At 44.6% G+C, this 20,110-nt stretch overlaps 1 long non-coding RNA gene across 43 annotated transcripts; it reads right to left on the reverse strand.

Annotated features, from left to right (window-relative positions):
• Positions 1 to 426: 426 nt before the first annotated feature.
• On the reverse strand, positions 427 to 18,134 carry LOC134478955 (uncharacterized). Of its 43 annotated transcripts, none has more exons than XR_010051763.1 (7): positions 17,839 to 18,133; positions 15,486 to 15,725; positions 13,784 to 14,344; positions 13,129 to 13,205; positions 5,404 to 10,121; positions 2,870 to 4,897; positions 427 to 1,536 (listed from the first exon to the last, which is right to left on the reverse strand). It is a non-coding gene; the product is annotated as an uncharacterized LOC134478955 (long non-coding RNA). The 43 variants fall into 43 exon arrangements; XR_010051762.1 differs by having other exon boundaries at positions 13,129 to 13,245; XR_010051756.1 differs by having other exon boundaries at positions 5,404 to 12,439; positions 13,129 to 14,344; positions 15,486 to 15,564; positions 17,839 to 18,134.
• Positions 18,135 to 20,110: the final 1,976 nt, after the last annotated feature.

A 20,110-nucleotide genomic window follows, 5' to 3' on the forward strand; every position in this document is an offset into this window, starting at 1 on the left:
CCTTGGCTTAATCCTGGTAGTGACCTCACATACCATCAAGTCCAATTCCTCTGTCCAGGGCACAAAACTAATGCTCAGAAAGGCCGGATGACTTGTTTCCTGACCCCTGTTCTCACACCCTCTCTTTCTCCCTGCTCTCCTCTCACAGGAGCTGCTGTGGGGTGGGAAAGGACTCCATTTCAGACACTAGCAGCTTTCCCCTGGGTTCTGCCCTCTGTGTAAGGGAGACTAAGCTGAGCTTAGATGCCAGCCAGAACTTAGAAGAGCTAGACCCCTCCACCATTAAGTACTCAGTGCACACCCCAGAGAGTAAATACAGTCATCCACATAGGAACCAGGAGGAATGAAACAACAGGTGCTTTGAAAGGATTACAAAACTGTCTTTGTAGTGGGCCCTGTGAAAGCCACTTCCAGGGCGACAGGAAGGACATTTAATGTTTTCACTTAACATTTATTAAGTAAACCATGCTGCAGAGCAGGCTTTCCGTTCAAACCCTTTCTGGCTGTGTGCAGAAGCTTCTCAGGTACCTGCCGTTTCTTCCTTGTCCTCACAAAGACGCTTATTGAACAGCGAGAGGTAAGTAAACATCGGCAAAGCGCTAAAACGAAACCTGTCCAGTAGTCCAAGGGCTCACTCTGACAGAAGGGATCCAATGCCTGACCTTCAGAGGGTCACAAAAGATTCCAGTACAAGGCTTAATTCGGGAAGTGCTCAGAGCAACTATAGAAGGAGAAAGGGACAATGGCTCCAGAATCCCAAGAACTATTTTTAATATTTTCTCAGTTGTGTGTGTCCATATGTGTGGGTCCACTCACAAAGGCACGCAGTCCTGCTGGACCTAGAGTTACAGGCATTTGTAAGCTGCCAGGCCCTCTGTAAGAGCAGTCCACCTTCTTAATGGCTGAACCATCTCTCCAGTCCCAAGGGTTACAAGAAATATTTTGCTGTGGTCTGGGTGCCTGGGATCCTTAAAGAGCTTCTGTTCCATCAGTCTATGAATGGGTGTGACCTTTTGCACTTCTAAGAAGCTTTTGGATGTTGCCGGTGTCCAGGCTGAGGACCACACTTTGAGTAGCAAGTGCTTTCCACGTTCGTCCATCCCTAGTAGATGTGGGGTTAGGTGGGATGGGCTAGTATTAGGGAAAAGGAAATGCTGCTGAGGCCTGTTCCTCGGTGAAGGAGTAACTTGGGTGATCTCAGTCACTAAAAAGAGACTTCTGGAAATCCTAACAATATTAAAGTCCCAAGTGCTGGCACCACTGATGTGAGGAGGCGTACCTAGCTGCTCATTCTCAGGTGGGAGGCATCAGGCTCAGCTTCACCTGGTCCCCTTGAAGGGACAGCTCCAGTTTTAAGATGTCAGGTTAAAAGAAAAAATCGGACCACTAACTTTGGACCAAGTCAATGGGGCTGAGTTCAAAGGACCTTATTAGTTCTAGACCTAAAATAATAATAATCGTCGTCGTCGTCATCATCATCATCATCACCGTCACCATCATCATCATCACCATCATCATCTCTCAGATACCGCTGAGCTACAAAGACAGCAGATATGTTAATGTTTTCCTCTTGTTAAAGTTCGGTTTAAAGTGTACAGTTCAATGAGTTTTAACGAACACATAGTCAAGTAACGGCCCAAGGAACAGAACCATTCCACCACTTCCAAGTGTTGCTTCGTGTTTTTCTAAAGGCACTCAGAGCACCAAGCAAATAGCTGTGTGTGTGCAGGTGTGAGAGCCTCCGCATCTGTAAGATCAGCTGCAGCTTTCGGGGTGATCCCACCCCCACCCCCCCACGCCCCACCCTCCCACCTCCACCCCCACGCCCCACTCCCCACCTCCACCCCCACCCCCACCTCCACCCCCACGCCCCACCCTCCCACCTCCACCCCCACGCCCCACCCTCCCACCTCCACCCCCACACCCCACTCCCCACCTCCACCCCCACGCCCCACCCCCCACCTCCACCTCCACGCCCCACCCCCCACCCCCCACCCCCTCTTTTCCACTCACACAAATGCAGACAAAGACCTGCTTTAGGTCCTGTGGCTTTGCTGCCTCTGAATTTTCTTATAAATGGGATGAATTCCTGTTGTTGTTCTAGCTTTTTTCTTTTTTTTTTTCATGTTAACGGTTACATTCGAGACTCTCGTCTATACCGTAGTATCTTAGAGTTCATTTTTATCACAACGTAATATTCTAGGGTTCATACGACAACTAGTTTGTCTGCTGGCCAGCTGGTATATGTTGGGGTTACGTCCAGGTTAGGACAAATACAAGGAAAATTTCTATGACCATCCGTAGGACTTGTGAATCATATGTTAAGTGTGTCTCAGACTTTGTAAGAAATTGCCAAACTAGTTTTCTCAAAGTACTCATGTCATTTGACATTTCTTCTGCAACCGAGAGTTTAGATTTACTTACATTTCCTGAGCACTTGGGATTGTCAGTTATTTTAATTTTAGCCCTTCAGAGTGTGTGTGTGTGTGTGTGTGTGTGTGTGTGTGTCTGTGTCTGTGTGTTATGTTATTTAATCTACATTAATGACTAATTCTTTTGACTATATATATATATATATTTTTTTTTTTTTGGTTCTTTTTTTTGGAGCTGGGGACCGAACCCAGGGCCTCGCACTTCCTAGGCAAGCGCTCTACCACTGAGCTAAATCCCCAACCCCTAGACTATACTTTTTATACATCCTGTGGGCCAATTGTCTGTGTTCTTTGACTCAAAATTATTTACAAAAAAAATTGGTGAACTAAAGCCAAAGAAATGAAAATATAACCCCATATTTCTTCTACAGAGCCCTGGAAATAATGTTCCCAAGGAAAAAACCACTAAGGTATTATTATGAAATGGAAAGACTTACCCAGGGTCGGGAAGAAGCTCGGCCGGCAGAGAGGCTCCTGCTGCAAGCTTGACAACTTGAATTTGATCCCCGGACCCACATGGTAAAAGGAAAGAGCTCCTTCCACCAGGTCTCTAACCTCCACACACACGCTGCAACAAGCGCACCTCCCTCCAAAAAATGTAAAGAGAAAAGTGTAGACAGAAAATGGAAAGTCTGTGAATTTCCATACTTTCATGCATTTGGTGGGATAGATGGATTCAGACTGTAGAGGATAGATAAGTAGATTTTCATATCACAGAATAATTTTCAAGTGAGAATGGGTATCTGAATCCTAAATTATTAATCTGTAATAGAAAGATATAGTTGTGGAACCACATACTCATTGTGAAGAGGGTCTAGCACAGAAGTCAGGAGCGCTGGCTGGGTCCAGGGTCACCCATGAGAGTCTGGAGATCCAGAACTCGGCTTTCTGAAGGGCATGGAACTGAAGGCATTGAGGAGCCCCAGCAGGTCTGGCCTCGAGCTCAGGTGATGCGAACACAGAAGGTAGACTTCGGAACATGTCACTGTAAAGCATCTCAAAATTGCTGCCAGAGCCAGATGTGGCCTGCTTAAAGAACAACAAAGCCCCAGCTATCCCGGAGCACAGATGCCGTCTCAGCAAGTTCTCACCCCGTTTGTGTTGTTACACATTTATTCACAGGACTGTTGCCCCTGGGTGGGTATCTCAGTGTGATGTCCGTGCGTTCCAAGTGTTCCCTTGCTCCCGGTCTCAAAGAGCAGGCAAGGCAACTATTTGACGGTGTTTGAGATGTATTGTGAACAATTAAAAGTAACAAGAAAAATAAGCGGCTGGACTCACACCCTGCTTCTGTCACACGTGGGAACATTGCTGAGCTCTCTGGGTCTCGATATCATCACACATAAAATTAATACAATAACAGGCCCCCCTGCTCGTGGAGTTAATGCATGGATGGTATCCGGGGTGTAGAATGTGCTCGGTAGATACTAGTCATCAGTGTAGACACTTAACTGCAAGCTAACTTAATGTGGAACATTGAAAAACTAAATGCGGATGTAGTAAAAGCACAGTGTTGCACACATATGTGTGAAAGATTCTATTTAGAAAAGAAAAAGAAAAGGAAAGGTGTGCCAAGCATGGAAACTCATGTCTGTGATCCTAGCACTTGAGAGGCTGAAGCAGGAGGATTGCCAGATGTTCGAGGCCAACTTAAGCTACATGTAGAGTTGCAGGGTAACTTGATCTGTCACACATATATGTGTACATGTACACACACACACACACACACATACATAGACACTCACACAGAGAGAGACAGACAGACAGAGACAGTGATAATAATTGTAATAAGGTCTGATTTTTACCTCAAAACATGTTAGCAAGGACTCATTTCTATAAAAGCACCCCACTATATACAGTAGATGACTTGTCCTCTTTTCTAAAAGGGATGCTTCACCTCCTCCAGGACCCAGAGAACAAGTCTGAGGGTATTGTTTCCTGAAAATGAATCCCTGGCTTAATCACGCTCAGCCCAGATAGTGGGTCAGGTGTTGCTAGGCAGAGCCCCAATAAGACACTCTGGCTTTTCTCGGGATCCTCTCCGTGTTGCTCTCAAGGACGCCATCTTGCACTAAGGCCATAACCTTTTCCCCAAAGATGTATGCTCATCACAAGAATCGGTTGTGGAATGTGTGGGTAACACACAGATGTAACCCTTAAAAATCGCCCAAGGGCCAGAGAGACTGCCTACTTCCCTCAAATAGACAAACTCCCCTTTCTTGAATGTACCTTTTTTCCTGGTTTCTTCCTTCTGATTCTAGCAGGATTCCCTCTGTGGCCAAACCCCACTCTTCTCCACAGAGGTTGCAGACTGGACCGTGTCACTTGTTTAGTGGGGTACTTAGTGGGGATTTGACAGCCATAAGGGCGCACAGGTGCACGTGTGCAGGTGGGAGCCCCTCTACAGCTCTAAAAGCAGCCGTGGCTTGCAGGGTGAGGTCCTTATTCTTCAACTCTTCATACAACTGTGGAGAGCCGAGAACAGACTCAGAGGTGAGTCACTGAAGAGTTATTCCTAAACAGCAAAGACCAACTTTTTAGTGAATTCCAAATCTTGGAGTCACCCGAGTCCAAAGAGGGAAGTCGTGAGAGTCAGGAGAGGGGGGCAGGAGGTAGTGAAAAAAATAGAAGCGACAGAAATAGGACTTCAGTGTTCTGGCTGCTCATTAGACCAGCACTGAGCTGGTGCTCATATGGCCTGAATAACTGATACTTTTTATAAGTAACTGAAGAGCTATAAAAAGCTTAGCATTTGAGAAAACAACAAACAGCTGTGGTAAATGAGCAAGAAAACGAAGAAAAAAAAAATCCAAAAGAGCAAGTAAGCATTGTCTGGGTGGCAGAAGGTCAAGCTGCTGCTTGAGGAAGTATTAAAGCTCTCCCGCACAGTTGCTACAGTGTATGGACCTCGCCCCTCCCCCTTCCCACCCCCACCCCCGCCCCCGCTAGCCACACCTCTCCCTGAACTCACCCTCCTCCCTGTCAAAGAGAAAGAACACATGCAAGTCAATAGAAGGCTGGCCGTTATTTCCTGAAAACAGCGTTTGCTAACACAGGAGGCCCAACCACGAATTAAGCAGCGTACACCTGAGGTCATGCAGACCTACAGTGCGAGCAAACCTCTCTCTGAGGTCAGCTTCCACTGCCTTCTGGATGAGCCTCACTGAACTGGGACACTCCCTCCCTCCCCCCGGGATTAGTTTATGTGCACCCTGAGATGTCATACAGTCATACAGTTCCTTTTAACAGAAAAATGTCATCTGCAGGGACCGCAGCTAGCAACGATGTGTAACGATATTCCTTCCGACTTCCTCAGCTGGCTGTTGGTAAGTTCAATGATGAGGTCACTGTCGGGTGGGGAGGAATGCAGTAAAGTGGCCAGACACCTTGACTCTGGCCTCTAAAGTCAACTCCAATGCTCACTGTTCACCACGTGAGTGTTAATCCCTTAGCACCTCAGCTTCCTCGTAGTAAATTTAGTAAGCCTGTGTTTCCTTCCTCTGGTCTCCAGTTGAATCTCAGCTTAGCTTGCTAACTAATACTTGAGAACAAACTTGAATGGCCCACAGACACCTCCCCTTGTTTCTAAGCTCTAGGCAGTAGTCTTGATAACACATCCCGAGTACTAGTTGGAAGAAATGGAAAAGGAGGTTTTTGCTTCTTATGTTATTGAAGGAAAATAATTCGGCCAAGACACATAGCAAATTAAGGACAGTGTAATGATTTGTATATGCTTGGCCCAGGGAGTGGCACTAATTGAAAGTGTGTCCACGTTGGAGTAGGTGTGTCACTGTGGGTGTGGGCCTTATCCTAGCTGCCTGGAACTCCATTAGCAGCCTTCAGATGAAGATGTAGAGCTCTCAGCTCCTCCTGCACCATGCCTGCCTGGATGCTGCCATGCTCCCACCTTGATGATAATGGACTGAACCTCTGAACCTGTAAGCCAGCCCCAATTAAATGTTGTCCTTATAAGACTTGCCTTGGTCATGGTCTGTTCACAGCAGTAAAACCCTAACTAAGACAGACAGTATACTCCAGAGAAAGACTGCAATGGGCAGGGTGAACTAAGTGCTTTGGGTTCTGTGTTGTGGGTTTTAAAACTGTTTTAATGAATATTTATTAAGTGAATGGTATATTCATGAGGTCAGGTGACTCTCTTCCAAATCATGTTAGACTGGACCTCCTTTTTAAAAAAAATCTATTCTTCTCTTTTATATAACATCCCAATAGCAGTTTTCCCTCCCTCACTCCTCCCAGTCCCTCCCCACCATCCCTACCATGCCCCAGATTCACTCCTCCATTTCCTTTCAGAAAGGAACAGGCCTCTAAGGGATATCAGCCGAGCATGGCATAGCAAGTCACAAGACCAGGCACAGACCCTCACATCAAGACTAGACAAGGTAACCCAGCAGGAGGAAAGGGTCCCAAGAGCAGGCAAAAGAGCCAGAGACAGTCATCTCCATTCCCACTGTTAGGAATCCCACAAGAACACCATAACATTTCAGCAGAATACCTAGGTCAGATCTATAAGGATCCCTGACTGTTGCCTCAGTCTCCATGAGCCCCTATGAGCCCTGGTTAGTTGATTCTGTAGACTGTTTTTTATGGTACCTTTGACCCCTCTGGCTCCTACAACTTCCTCCCCCTCTTCTGCAGGATTCCCTAAGCTCTGACTAATGTTTGGCTGTGGGTCTCCGCATCTGTTCCCCTCAGGTGCTGGGTGAAGCCTCTCTTTCAACAATTGGGATCTCCTTTTAAATGTATTTCTTTCCACCATTCTCTTGAAAATTCCTCAGGGGAAGTGTTGGGGGGGCCTCAAAAACATAATGCACACTGATATAAGGAAGACTGGGTCTGTTCATAACCAGAATGAGCGGTCATTGGAAAGTGCTGTGACATCACACCTCTGATACAGTGAGAGGAACCTAATTGCGGCTTCAAGTGCATTTACTCACACAGGGAGGCTCTGGCCAGCTCCAGCTGATGCATCTATGGCACAGCTCCCACACATGAGAGCATTGTGTGAGATGGGACAAGAAGATTGTAAGGACCTCTGGACTGTAAGGATGAAAGGCAGAGAACCAGGATATTAGGGCAGAAACGCAGCACCCAAGTAATCCCGACAATATGGCTGCCTACATAGGCCCTAAACAAGGACAACAGCAGTTCATGTTCCAACATGGATGGGGGAATCTCACAGGACCGAACCCCTAGTGAAGAGCTACAGGAAATTGACAGATGAGAAAGAGATACTCTTCTCCAGGGATGAGCTCATAATCGATTATCCAATGCCAACTGGTCAATCCTAAAAAGAACATATGTACAAAGAAAACTAAATAAACTCAGCATGGTATAATTATATATTTATTTATGTGTGTGTGGGGGGGGTGTGTGATGTGTGGGTGTGTGTGTGTGTGGTATATGTGTGTGGTGTGGTGTGTGTGTGTTGATGTGTGTTGTGACACAAGCTAAAGTCATCTGAGAGCAAGGAACCTCAATTAAGAAAGTGTCCCCAAAGATTTGGCTGTAGGCAAACCTGTGAGGCATTTTCTTAACCAGAGTTTTAATAGGGCAGGACACAAGCCATTGTGCACGGTGCCATCCCCGGGTCTGGGGGTCCTGGGTTCTATCAAAAAAGCAGATTGAGCTAGCCAAAGTGAGCAAGCTAATAAGTACCACCCCTTCGTGGCCTCTGCATCATCTCCTACCTCCAGATTCCGTCCCTTACTACATTTGATGATAGATTATGTAAATGTAAGTCAAATAAACCCTTTCTTCCCCACCTTACCTTGCTCACAGTATCATCGTCACAGCAATAACAACCCTAAGTAAGACAATCAGTGTGTGTTACTGACAAAGAAAAAAGAGCCCATGAACTTGAGAGAAAGGAGAAGGGGGGACCTGGAATCAGACGGGGAAAGAAGTCGGGAGTTAATGTGCAAATAGCATGCATATGAAGTTAAAGAGATAAACGTAATATTTGGAAAAAGGAAGTATCCCTAACCAAGAATCTACACTTAGGCATGCTGTTTACGTGAACCATAAACAAATATGGTCCTTATTTATACCTGTCAGGAATTGCTGAGGGGAAAAAATGACAAAACGCTCATCTTTTTGAAGAAAGTAAATGTTTGGATCTCATCTCTGTAGCAAAATACCTGACATAAGCAACCCAGGGGGAGGAAGGTTTATTAAGGCACAATGTCAAAACATGACCGTTGAGCCCACTGCCTGGGACCTAAAGTGAGGCTGGAAATAATAAGGGAATGGTATGGTGGGGCACACAAGAGGCTTTTGAAAGTTTACTTTGACATCCCTGGCTCAAATTTATAGCCCTGGTCCACTTAGACGCAGGGGGCAGGGGAGACCCAAAGACACTGACACAGATGAAGGCGGAGAAACCCTTCCGAGTTGTATTTCTAGCCTCGAGATGCTTGCCACACCTGAGAGTGGTCCTCTGAGAGGGAAGACCTCTACTCCTCAAATCTGTTCTCTTCTAGTCTCAGTGGCAGCTCCGTGCTCCAGCACCATGCTTTCTCCTTTAAGATAATTTCTAGTGCAGCCTTCTCCCGCAACTGCAGCACCAAGACCCAGCATGATACAGAAGTCCTGGTCTTTGATAATTAAATGTTTCCCCCTCCAGGACCTTGCTTGCCTCGATTCTTCCTCTAAGCATATGCTCTGATTAAAACGGACACAATTAGAGTCCTCCCCTCCCTCCCCCATCAGAGCACTAGTCTTTGCTGACCCAACGCTGACTCATTCCATGATTCATCTCCCCAATGCTCTCAAAGGGCAAATAGGTGTCAAGCCCCAGGGAACTGCTTCTGTGAATGCACTTTTTACTGGAACCTATCCTATTGCAAGGCTCTTCTGCCAGATTCCATTAGGAAATTGCAAGCAGATGCATATATCCAAGTGCCCTCTTCTTTCCCCTTCATAATATATAGACATCAGATTGCAGGGTGGGGCTGGGCTGACTGCCTCTCAGGATTTCTGGGCACAGCAGACACTCGAACCAATGTGAATCCCAAGAATGCAACTCTTGTGCAGGTGAATACATAGTACAGATCCCCTCTCATCGGTGAGAGTCTACAAAGCTACCAGACAGGGGAGAGCAAAGTGACAATCAATACGTTGTATTTCAGAATGTCAAGGGAAGGCCATAACAAGATGGGCAGCCTGCCCCACGAACATGAAGAGAACAGAAATACCTAAGGATTGATTAGGGGCCGGGACAAATTCCAGGCTTGAACTCAATCACAAATTATGCTAAAAGCTCCCAAGGGAGGGCTCCAATACTGCCATGCATTCCATTCTTCTGATACAGACATCATTCCTGCCTGAGGGATGACTGGAGAATTAAAAGTCCAAGAAGAAGTGAGTTCAGGAAGGGCTGCTTTCCCATCCGAATGCCCTCAATCTTCCTGAGACGTCTCCCGCCATATTTAAAAATGAGTGGACTTTATTATTCCAAGTTGTCATTTTGGCCGTTCATGAAAGCCAAAGTCAGCATTCAGAATGATAAAGAAAATCTTGGATGACAATGGCCAAGTTGGAAGGCTGCACTGTGGCAGGCAGACATCCAGGTAGATTCGTACGAAAGGCCAAGTTGAAAGGCAGGTGTGGTCAATCTTTAAGGAAATGCCCTTTAAGGTGTTTTCAAGAACAGTTAGGCCTTGTCTTTTTCTGTGAACAACAGAGACATATATTTAATCACTAGCATATTGTATAGGAAAAAAATATATAGACCTTCAAGACCTCAAAATATATAGCTGCAGTTCCAACCTTCATTACCAGAAATAACTAGAGGAAATGAAAAGCAGGTGGGAGAAGGCTTTCCTGAGTGATGCCAGGGCTTCGTTTTAATTCGGCTTGTGTGCGGCCTGCTCCTACCTCCCCGTCCTGCTGACCATATACTCAGAGGTCAAACTGCTAAAATCAAGCAAACACACTCAATTTCCTTTAGACTTAACCTCCGAAGTCGGAAGCACATTTCTCTTGAGACAACGTGAACTTCAGGGGTCTGACTTAATCAGAGACAATGCTAAGACCATGTAGGGTGTGTGTGTATGTGTGCGCTTGTGAAAGATGGGTACTGGAAATCTGAGAGGAGTTCTTTATTTCTTCAATGTATAAATTATATCTTCCAACGCCAACAGACCATGCACACTATTCTCTGGAAGATACAATGTATACATTGTTAACGACTGGTAAGTGGACAAAGGGGACACAGGGTAGACCTAAGGACACACCTCTTCTCCCTTCCCTAAAGAACCCGTGGCTCCCTTTCCGTTCTATAGGCAGCTGTTTGAATCCTTCGAAATTTCAGAACTGCCCAAGAATAGAAAAGTGGTCATTAGCATACGCTTTGAATATATACCAGAGACTACTGCCCCACACACAGGGTCGCTCACGATTCAGCGTTCTACTTGGAGCAAGATCCTTCTTCGTTAGTTTACAGCCCGGCTCTGGGAGCATCACACATGATTTTGGTAGACAAAGGGGGTCAGGAAATGAGATTAAAGCCTGCTTCTGCCTCTTCCTGAACGCTAACCTTTGACAAGTCATTTAACCCCTGGATAACTCAATTTCCCTCTCTGTGAAATGAAGCATTGAAATAGATCATTTCCAAGGTCACTTTCTGCTATAAAGTTTTATGATGTCTAAGGCTCTGGATCTATTGGAAAGGGCTGTGCTAGTGTAGATTCATTGTACTTAAAACCCCGGGGAGCTAGAAAGACTTTAAAGTGACACACAATTATGACAGAAAGTCAAGAGATATCCAGGTTCCTAACGAATGAACTTGTTCAAAATTCATCTGTGTGCAAGGAAATTTTTGGTTATGGTGACTCCCACAAAAGCTGCCCCCACAGAGAAAAATCAGAGCTGCCACTTTAGAGTTTCAACTCACTTCCTCCTGTCAGCTTACCCTGTGGATGCTCCAGGAACACTGCCTTTCTCTTATTGAGCCTCTAATCTAATCAGGGGACAGGAACAAGAGCCTCTGGCAAGTTGTATAAGTTTGATTGTGTGCCCATTAACTCACACAGACACACCACACACACATATGCACTACAGCATACACACAGCATGCCCTATATACCTCAACACACACACACACACACACACACACACACGTACTACACACATATACACTATACCACACATACATGCACACACAGCCACACAGACTCATACATACACATATACAAACCTACACACACTTATACACACATATACATAAAACACACATATACATACATACATACATACTCACACATCCACACACTCATATATACTCACAGACACATACACACACACAGCATACCATACACATATACACCACACTATAACTTCACTCACACACATGGGCATTACATACATACACACCATACCACATATACATACACACACACACATAACTACTACATCACACCCTTATAGACTCACCCCCATACACATACAACCCCCCCCACACACACATATCATATTGGCAGTAGTCCCCACAGTAATGAACAGGCTTCATGGATAGACACATGGGTCCCTACTGAAGGGGTGGGTTATTACACTTCCTGGTCATGCATTTTCAATGCCAGATGTTCTTTTGTGTCTGGAGTCAGGGATAAAGAACTTCAACTGCAAGGATGACACCTTACTGGGGCCCGGAACTGCACTCATTGTGACCTGCTTTCTTCTACTCTTTCTTTTTGACTATGCCAACACTGGCATCTGTCTGCTGATCATGGCCATCCTGGTTTACATAACCCACTCTACTGCGTTAGCCACACTAACACCCACATTATTCCCTCTGCTGCCCCAGGAGTATGGGGCAGCTGCTGGGCTCAGCCTTTCTCAAAACATAAGATCCATAAGCAAATTTTTTCCAAGTTTTGCCAATCATTTCCTACCTCACCTGTATCGCTAATTTTCCTGTGTCCTGTCTCAATCACTGATCCGGTGGGTGGCATCTTCTTTCTTTCGTGCCCTGGTGTTGACAGGACACTCTACTCAGACAATAAGAAAATACATTTGCTGGGATGAATTCCCTGTTTGAGGTTATTGAATCTCTCTCTCTAAATGGCCATTCCTTATAATGTAAAATGAACTCAAGCTTTTTGAAAACTCTGAACATTTTTATGGTCTGAGTAACAAGACATACTTTCAAGTGGATTGCTTGTCTCTCTTCACTCTTTCTAGCTGACAGGTACTGTTACATGTCCACTCTTCTTCCTCTCCACTACATCCAGACTTTGAAGTCCTGACCCTTGTACCTAACAATGTGACTTTATTTAGAAACAGGCATGCTGAAGATGTGACTCGTTAGGATGGGAAGATCATGCTGGAGCAGGGTGAACCCGTTACCCAGTATCGGTGTCCTTGTTATAAGAGGACACTCAGAGTCGTATGTGCAAAGAAAATATCATGTGCCAAACCAGGCAATAATAAATTATGCTTCTACAAGCCAAGGAGCACAGAGCACAGTCAGTAACTCATCTCCACCCTCCTCGATATCAGGCTACTCAGTTTCAGGATTTTGAGTAAAGATGTCTCTGCTAAGCCACTCTGTTAATGGCGTTTGCAACAGTCCTAAGCAACTCACACAACAACCACATTTGGATACCTTCTTCTAGGCTTTTCTTTAAATGACTAAGAACAGGGCTGGGGAGATGGCTTAAGAAGTAAACATACTCACCACTGAGCCTGACTTTGGTCCTCAGAACCATGTGGTGAAAGAAGAGATCCAACTGACTGTCGGAGTTGTTCTCTGATCTCCAGGTGTGCCCGACACATGCAAACAAACATGTACACACTAAATTAATTAATAAATGTAAAAAAGTAAATTACCCAGAGCATATCTTTAACAGTTTGTTTAAATCTGATTTCTTTGCCCATTACAATCTTGGTCATTGTCAACACACATACAAACACACACACACACACACACACACACACACACACACACACACACACACTTCAAAATAAAAAACACCCTCACACCTCCCAACAAACCTCAAAAACAAACATACACACACACACACACACCTCAAAATAAAAAACACCCTCACACCTCCCACACACCTCAAAAACAAACACACATACACATAAACACATACATACACATACACATACACACACGCGTGCGCACACACACACACACACACACACACACACACACACACACACACATACATACGTGTCCTGGCCCCACTGGGTAGCTGTTGGGAATGTTCCATAGACTATTCTATAATAGCCAATGTCAGGAGGGCTGGTGTTTTCTTACACTCTGATTCTGACTTAGTGAAAAACACAGAAGAAGAAAGAAAAGAAAAAAAAAACAGCACACTTACATACTCATTGGTTTAGGCCCCGTCATGATTCCTTTTAAGAAGCTGCCAATAGATTTTAGTCATGTTCTGGCGAAGGTTTCCCCGACCACAAACACTACATAGTTGCTGAATGAGTCACCACCTTGAGTAATCTAATTCCTTGACCAGTACATGCCTGCTGCTCATAGCTCACAGCTCAGCATCTGGTTGTGGGTTTTGTTTTGATGGGTTCCCTGAATTTTCTTAAATGCTTTCTAAGGGTCAAGTTAAAGACTTACTATGAATCCTTTGGGAGTCAGTGGCGTGTGAACTGGCCAGTCGTCAAGAACCAAAATGCTAAGTTTCATTAAGCCTTCTCATGCATTAAGCACGGCTTGATATGCCCTTAACACTGGGGGAAGCAGGGATTGTAAACTAGAAACTTTGCCCTCTCAAGCTGTAAGCCTTTTTGCTGAAGAATCCAGGAGGGAAAAAGAGGGAGAAACAGAAAGGCTTCTGGGGAAAGATGTCAGGGGAGCAGAGCCCGCCCATGTCTCCAGACAGGCTCTGGGAATTCAGCATGTGCACCAGACGTCTGGATGCCTGGAAGAGCAGAACAAAACTATAACCAAACGGTTATTTCTATCAAAGACTAAATAAAGCAAACAGACCACTGGGCTTATTTTTGCCTTTATGTGTGGCTAAAAGATGTTTTCCTTTTTGACATGTTCTAATCACAAGATTCCTTATGTGCGTGTGTGTTTCTAGGTATGTCTGTGTGTAAATGTGTCTGTGTGTAAATGTATATATATACACATATGTGTATGTCTCTGTGTCTGTGTGTCTGTGTGTCTATGTGTCTATATCTGTGAGTGTGTCTCTGTGTGTGTGTGTCTATGTGTGTGTCTGTGTGTGTGTCTGTGTGTGTGTCTGTGTGTGTGTGTCTGTGTCTCTGTGTGTGTCTGTGTGTCTCTCTCTCTATGTGTCTGTGTACGTGACTGTGTGTCTCTGTGTCTGTGAATGTCTTGTGTGTATATGTGTCTCTATGTGTGTCTGTATGTGTGTCTACATGTGCGTCTTTGTGTCTATGTGTGTGTCTGTGTCTACATATGTATTCGTGTGTCTATGTGTATGTGTCTGTGTGTATGTCTATGTGTGCCTCTGTGTCTATGTCTGTGTGGGAGATCTGAGGTCAACCTTTGCTGTTGTTCCTTATCATATTCCTTTTCTGTGGCTGTGATAAAATAACCATGATCAAGAACAACTTCAAGACTACAGTATTTATTTTGTCCCCAGAGGGACACCCATTGTGGTGGTGAGAAAGCCAGCTACACACAAGAAGCACAGAAAGTGAACTAGATGTGGAACAAGCTATATACTCTCATAGACCTCCTCCAGTTATGTCCTTCCTTCAGGAAAACTCTACTTCCTAGAGGTTCCAAAATCTCCCCAAACAGCACCACCAACTGGGACCAAGTGTTCAAACATGTGCCATCACAAAGAGCCATCAACTGAATTTTGACAGTGTCTGTCAGTGAACCTGAACTTAGCAATTAGGTTAGGCCATTGTTATCTGACAAGACTTTCCTGGGGAGATATAACACACACATCTATTCCTCCCCATCCCCACCCCCCACATAGGACACTCTTGACATACCATAGTACGGATATCACCAAAGTACAATTGGTGAACCATAAGTTTTATTGGGCTTAGTTAAAGGAATATGGGTGAGAGGTTACTTACAAAAGCAGAAATGATTTAAGGACAGTTGCATCACCAAAGTTTACCACAGCACAGGTGACAGCTCAGAAAAGTCAAGAACCTGGAGCACATTGCACAGCCTGTAGTCAGCTCAAAAGTTTGGAGCGTGTCCTTCCCAAATGTCTTGGTCTCTGTTTCTTCTAGGAAGCTGGTCCTGTCTCAGTCTCTTCTTTGTGGTTATCTTGTCTGAATCTTCTTTGCTTACTCTTGGGAGGGTGGGACCTAGTGAACTTGATTAGTTTCAGGAACTTCCTGAGGCCATTTGAGTTATCTTCTGGCTAAGGAGCTGGCTATCCAAGAAGCTTGAGGATCTACCTGTCTCCCTCTCTACACAACTGGGGTTATATCACATCATATCTTACATTTTTTTTGAGACAGAGTCTGGCCTGGAAATTGACATGTAGACCTCCAACTCATCATCATCTGCCTGCCTCTGCCTCCCAAGTGCTGGGATTAAAGGCCTGAGCCACCACATCCAACTACACTTTTCTTTCCTTTTGCACCTTCCTTTTCTCTGGTCTGCCACAGGAGGTGCTTCCCACATTTAGGGTGGGGCTTCCTGCTTCAAGTAATCTAAGAAAATTCTTGAGAATGCCCAGTATCATGCCTTTTAGTTCATTCTAGGTCCATTCAAGTTGACAACCGAGATTAACTATCATAATAGTATTTGGCATCTACTCACAGAAGAAGGAAAATCTGAAACTGAGGGACTTAGAGAAAGCCAGTCAGACACTAATGAAATTGTCCTTATAAGAAAACTATAGGGGTTGGGGATTTAGCTCAGTGGTAGAATGCTTGCTTAGCAAGCCAAGGCCCTGAGTCAGTCCCCAGCTCCGAAAAAGAGAAAAAAGAAAAAGAAAAAAAAAGAAAACTATAATATTCAAAATGCCTCTGTCTATCATCCCTAAAGAATAAAATATTTCCCAGCTAAAAACAAAGAATCTGGGCTGAGGATATTCTCAGTCTGAGGAGTGCATACCAGGTCTGAAGACTTAAGTTTGATCTCTGGAATCCACATAGAAGTCAGGAAATAGGGTTTTTTTGTTTTGGTTTGTTTCTGTTTGCCTTACTTTTGTTGGCAAGCTCATCTATCCTATCACTGCCCTTGCTCTATTCCATCACTGATACTAGAACCAGCTTCTTCAGGATTCCCAGGTACAATGAAGACTGGCAACCCTCCAGGATCGCTCCAGGCCTTCAGCACCAAATTGGGACTACTAAAGCGTCCAACCTCATGAACTAAGCAACGATGGGATTCTTGACTTCTCCAGTGTGAGATGGCCATTGTGGGACTATCTGACCATCTTGTATCAGTCAGTTTACTAAATCCAGTTTCAATATATTATCCCGTCTGTCCATCAGTTCTCCTCTAAAGAACCCCAAGAAACAGTATGGAAACAGAAATGGGAGAAATGGCAGTGAAGTTCCAGGAATTCATTTCAACCATGTCATCCCATCCTCTAACATCCCTGAATAACAGTATTAGATCTCAAGCTTCTGTCCTGGCTGGGGAGGCATCCACGGCACTGGAAGAGTAACCATTTAACCACATTACTCAAGACTTACATTTTATAGACAATTTACGGATCTCATAAAACCAGCTCTGTTTTCAAAGCCACCCTAAGAACATACGTGGCACAACTGTAAAGGTGAAAGACCTCAGGTGATGTGACACAGTGGAAGGGAGTCCAAAGACTCGTCACTCTGTGTTCTTTGTTCTTTACCTGCTAAGGCAGCTTGCCTTGAAGCAGCCATCCACATAGAGAAAGTTGCCTTTGACTCAGACCACACCCCTCCCTGCCTTAGGACACAGTTTCTGCTTCCCCATCTGCAGAGCAAGGTTAATGCCACTGATGCTCACAGATGAAGAGAGGAAAGCTAAGAAATGCCATTGGAGAGAAGGTGATAGACCAGAGGTATAGCCCACGAATTCACCATTGTCTCCATCAAAAAGTGGGTCACACGAGCCCAAATAACTGAAGAAATCTTGAGAGAGAAGAAAAAAAGGCATTATGTTTTGTGATTATAATTTATATTTAAAAGTTACAGTAGTCAAGACATTTCTTACTGTCATAAAAACAGACACACAGGCCAATGGAACAAAACCCCAACTATATAAAGCTAACAGATCTTCAACAAGGCCATCAAGAAGATACAACAGAGAAGTGTTTCCCCTCACCTCCATCTCTCTTTCTTATAACCCAGAATGGTCTCAAACTCATGATCCCTTTTCCTAAGATTACAGGTGTGTGCTGCCCCTCCTGGCTGATAGTTTTCTTAAGAAATGTGTTGTTTAAAATGGATAACTACATACCAAAGCATGAGACAGTCTTACCTTATACTGGATACAGGAATCCATTCCTAGATGTAAAAATCTAAAACCATCAAACTAGAACGGGGTGCAGGAGAAAACTTCCATGACCCCAGCCATAACTCTTCCCCTGCTTTGTGAAAGACTGGCAACAAAAGCAGATATAAATAAACATGACCACCCACAACAGAGCTTCCGCACAGCCAAGTCAGCCAACGGAATGAACAAGCAGCTTGTGGAAGGAAATGTTTGCAAAGTTAAAGTAATGAACTTAAGCTACATAAAAAACATACATGACTCCAACCACAACAACAACAGCAACAAAACCCAAACAATCCAATTAGAAATAGGCAAAAACATCTATCTGAGTAGGGATTTTAAAAATGAACTAAAAAATTGTCTGACACGTTTATAAAACACTCACCAACGCTAATCAGGGAGTGCACCTCAAAACTGAGTGACCGCTCAGGGCTCATCCATCAAAATGGTTATTACAAAAGGTGACCAGCATTGGCCAAGGGAAGGATGGGCTCTTTATGCTGTCGGGAGGAAAGGGAATTGTGAATTGGCCTGGGCGTCTTGTACGTGTTAGGATATTAGGTAAACTCTTCCACCCTAGCCCTATGTATAGCACAGTATCCTAATCTATGAATCTGCTCGTGGACACTGAACTATCTCTGTGTCTTGGAGAACAGAGATCTCCACGTTACACATTCATTACAACTCACAGTATGACGCACATAGAGCTATGACATCTTCTATGTGTCAGATATCATAATAGATACTCCAATATCATTCAGCCTTAATAGGGGAGATTTCATCATTCCTAACACCATTAAGAGACTTGAGCTTGGAGGATCTATACAAAGTGAGTTAAGTCAAACATAGTGCATGACCTCACATGTAGGACCTAAATATACTAAGCGTACAGTGGTAGAGTAGGACAGTCGGTTTATAAGGGGTACAGAAGAGTGGGAGAATCGGTGGGGGACTGAAGCTCGAAGGATATACGGTTACGGTTACACATGATGAGTGAGTTTAGGGATCTAAAGCACATCTCGAGGGCTGTGGCTATGTGGCTACCACATCATAGACATTTGCTGTGTGAGTATACTGCCGATGCTCTTACCACAAAAGTAACTACAGAAGGTGATAGGTAATGGTATGCCAAAGCTTTGTGTCCACTATAAACACATATGGTAAAAAAGAAACTGTGCCGTAGGCGAAGAGCTCTTAACTGGCGTTTGATCTGGACAAGTGACTATATTCCTAAAACCCAGTTGCCTTACTTGTCAAGCGGAGCTGATGCTAGGACCTTGCCTATGCGATTACCGTTGAAGAAAGGCAAGCATGGTCACTCACGCTGAGAGATTAGCACTGACTGTTGCATGAATGCCAGCTCTCATCAGCAAAGCCACTTAGCATGAGTGAAACCAGCCTGGCACAGGAGTCTAGGCACCCACGGTGTAATCAAGCCTGTCCAGGCTCCTGGTTCTGCAGATTCAACTCCACGCTCTCAAAGGATATCAAAAGATATATTAGGTTGTTTTTGTTTTGTTTTGTTTTGTTTTGTTTTGTTTTTGGAATAGACCATTTCCATTTTGTTTTGCAAAATTGATGTTCTAGGTCCACAGCAACTATTATATTGTTGAAAATAGGTCACTCTCCTTGTATTCCTACCATGCTGAACTCTGGAATTGGAAAGCAAGCCCTCCCAGCTAGGGAGAGCGCTAACCCACTCAACATTCCTCTTCGGAGAGAGGCACTATGACAACGACAACCGTACTCCACAGATAATTGGCAGTTATGGAGCCAAGCCTTGTGAACGTACATGAGACTAAGTCATCATATGGACTACAAAAAAGCCAACTCCAGCTCAACTTGTCAGCAAGTAAAGAAACAACCAGCGAAGCGCCTGGCAAGTCATCGGCACTTAAGACAATCTGGGGCAAAAGAGAAAAGCAATGTGTCACCCCGGTGGGAACACTGTCTGATCGTGGCTTGGAAGAATATAACAGGGAAGGAAAGAAGAACGGGCACAAACTAATCACAGAGTCTCCTCCGTCTCAGGGTGGCGTTTTATCCCTCTTATGTAGACCGTAGGACTATGTTCATTTCTATATGTTGCCAGAGGGTCAGATGAATCGTACGTATCCACACTCACGTGTGTGGAAACGGTTTTACCTGTTTTGGGACCTCCAGGTTCGTTAGTCCCACAGCCTGGCTTTCAGAGAAGGCTGAAGCCCCGTGGGTTTCAGAGACGTACAATTGGAAGAAGAACACAGAGACGCGCACC

This window comes from Rattus norvegicus, chromosome 5 (assembly GCF_036323735.1).
Source record: "Rattus norvegicus strain BN/NHsdMcwi chromosome 5, GRCr8, whole genome shotgun sequence".
NCBI lineage: Eukaryota > Metazoa > Chordata > Mammalia > Rodentia > Muridae > Rattus > Rattus norvegicus.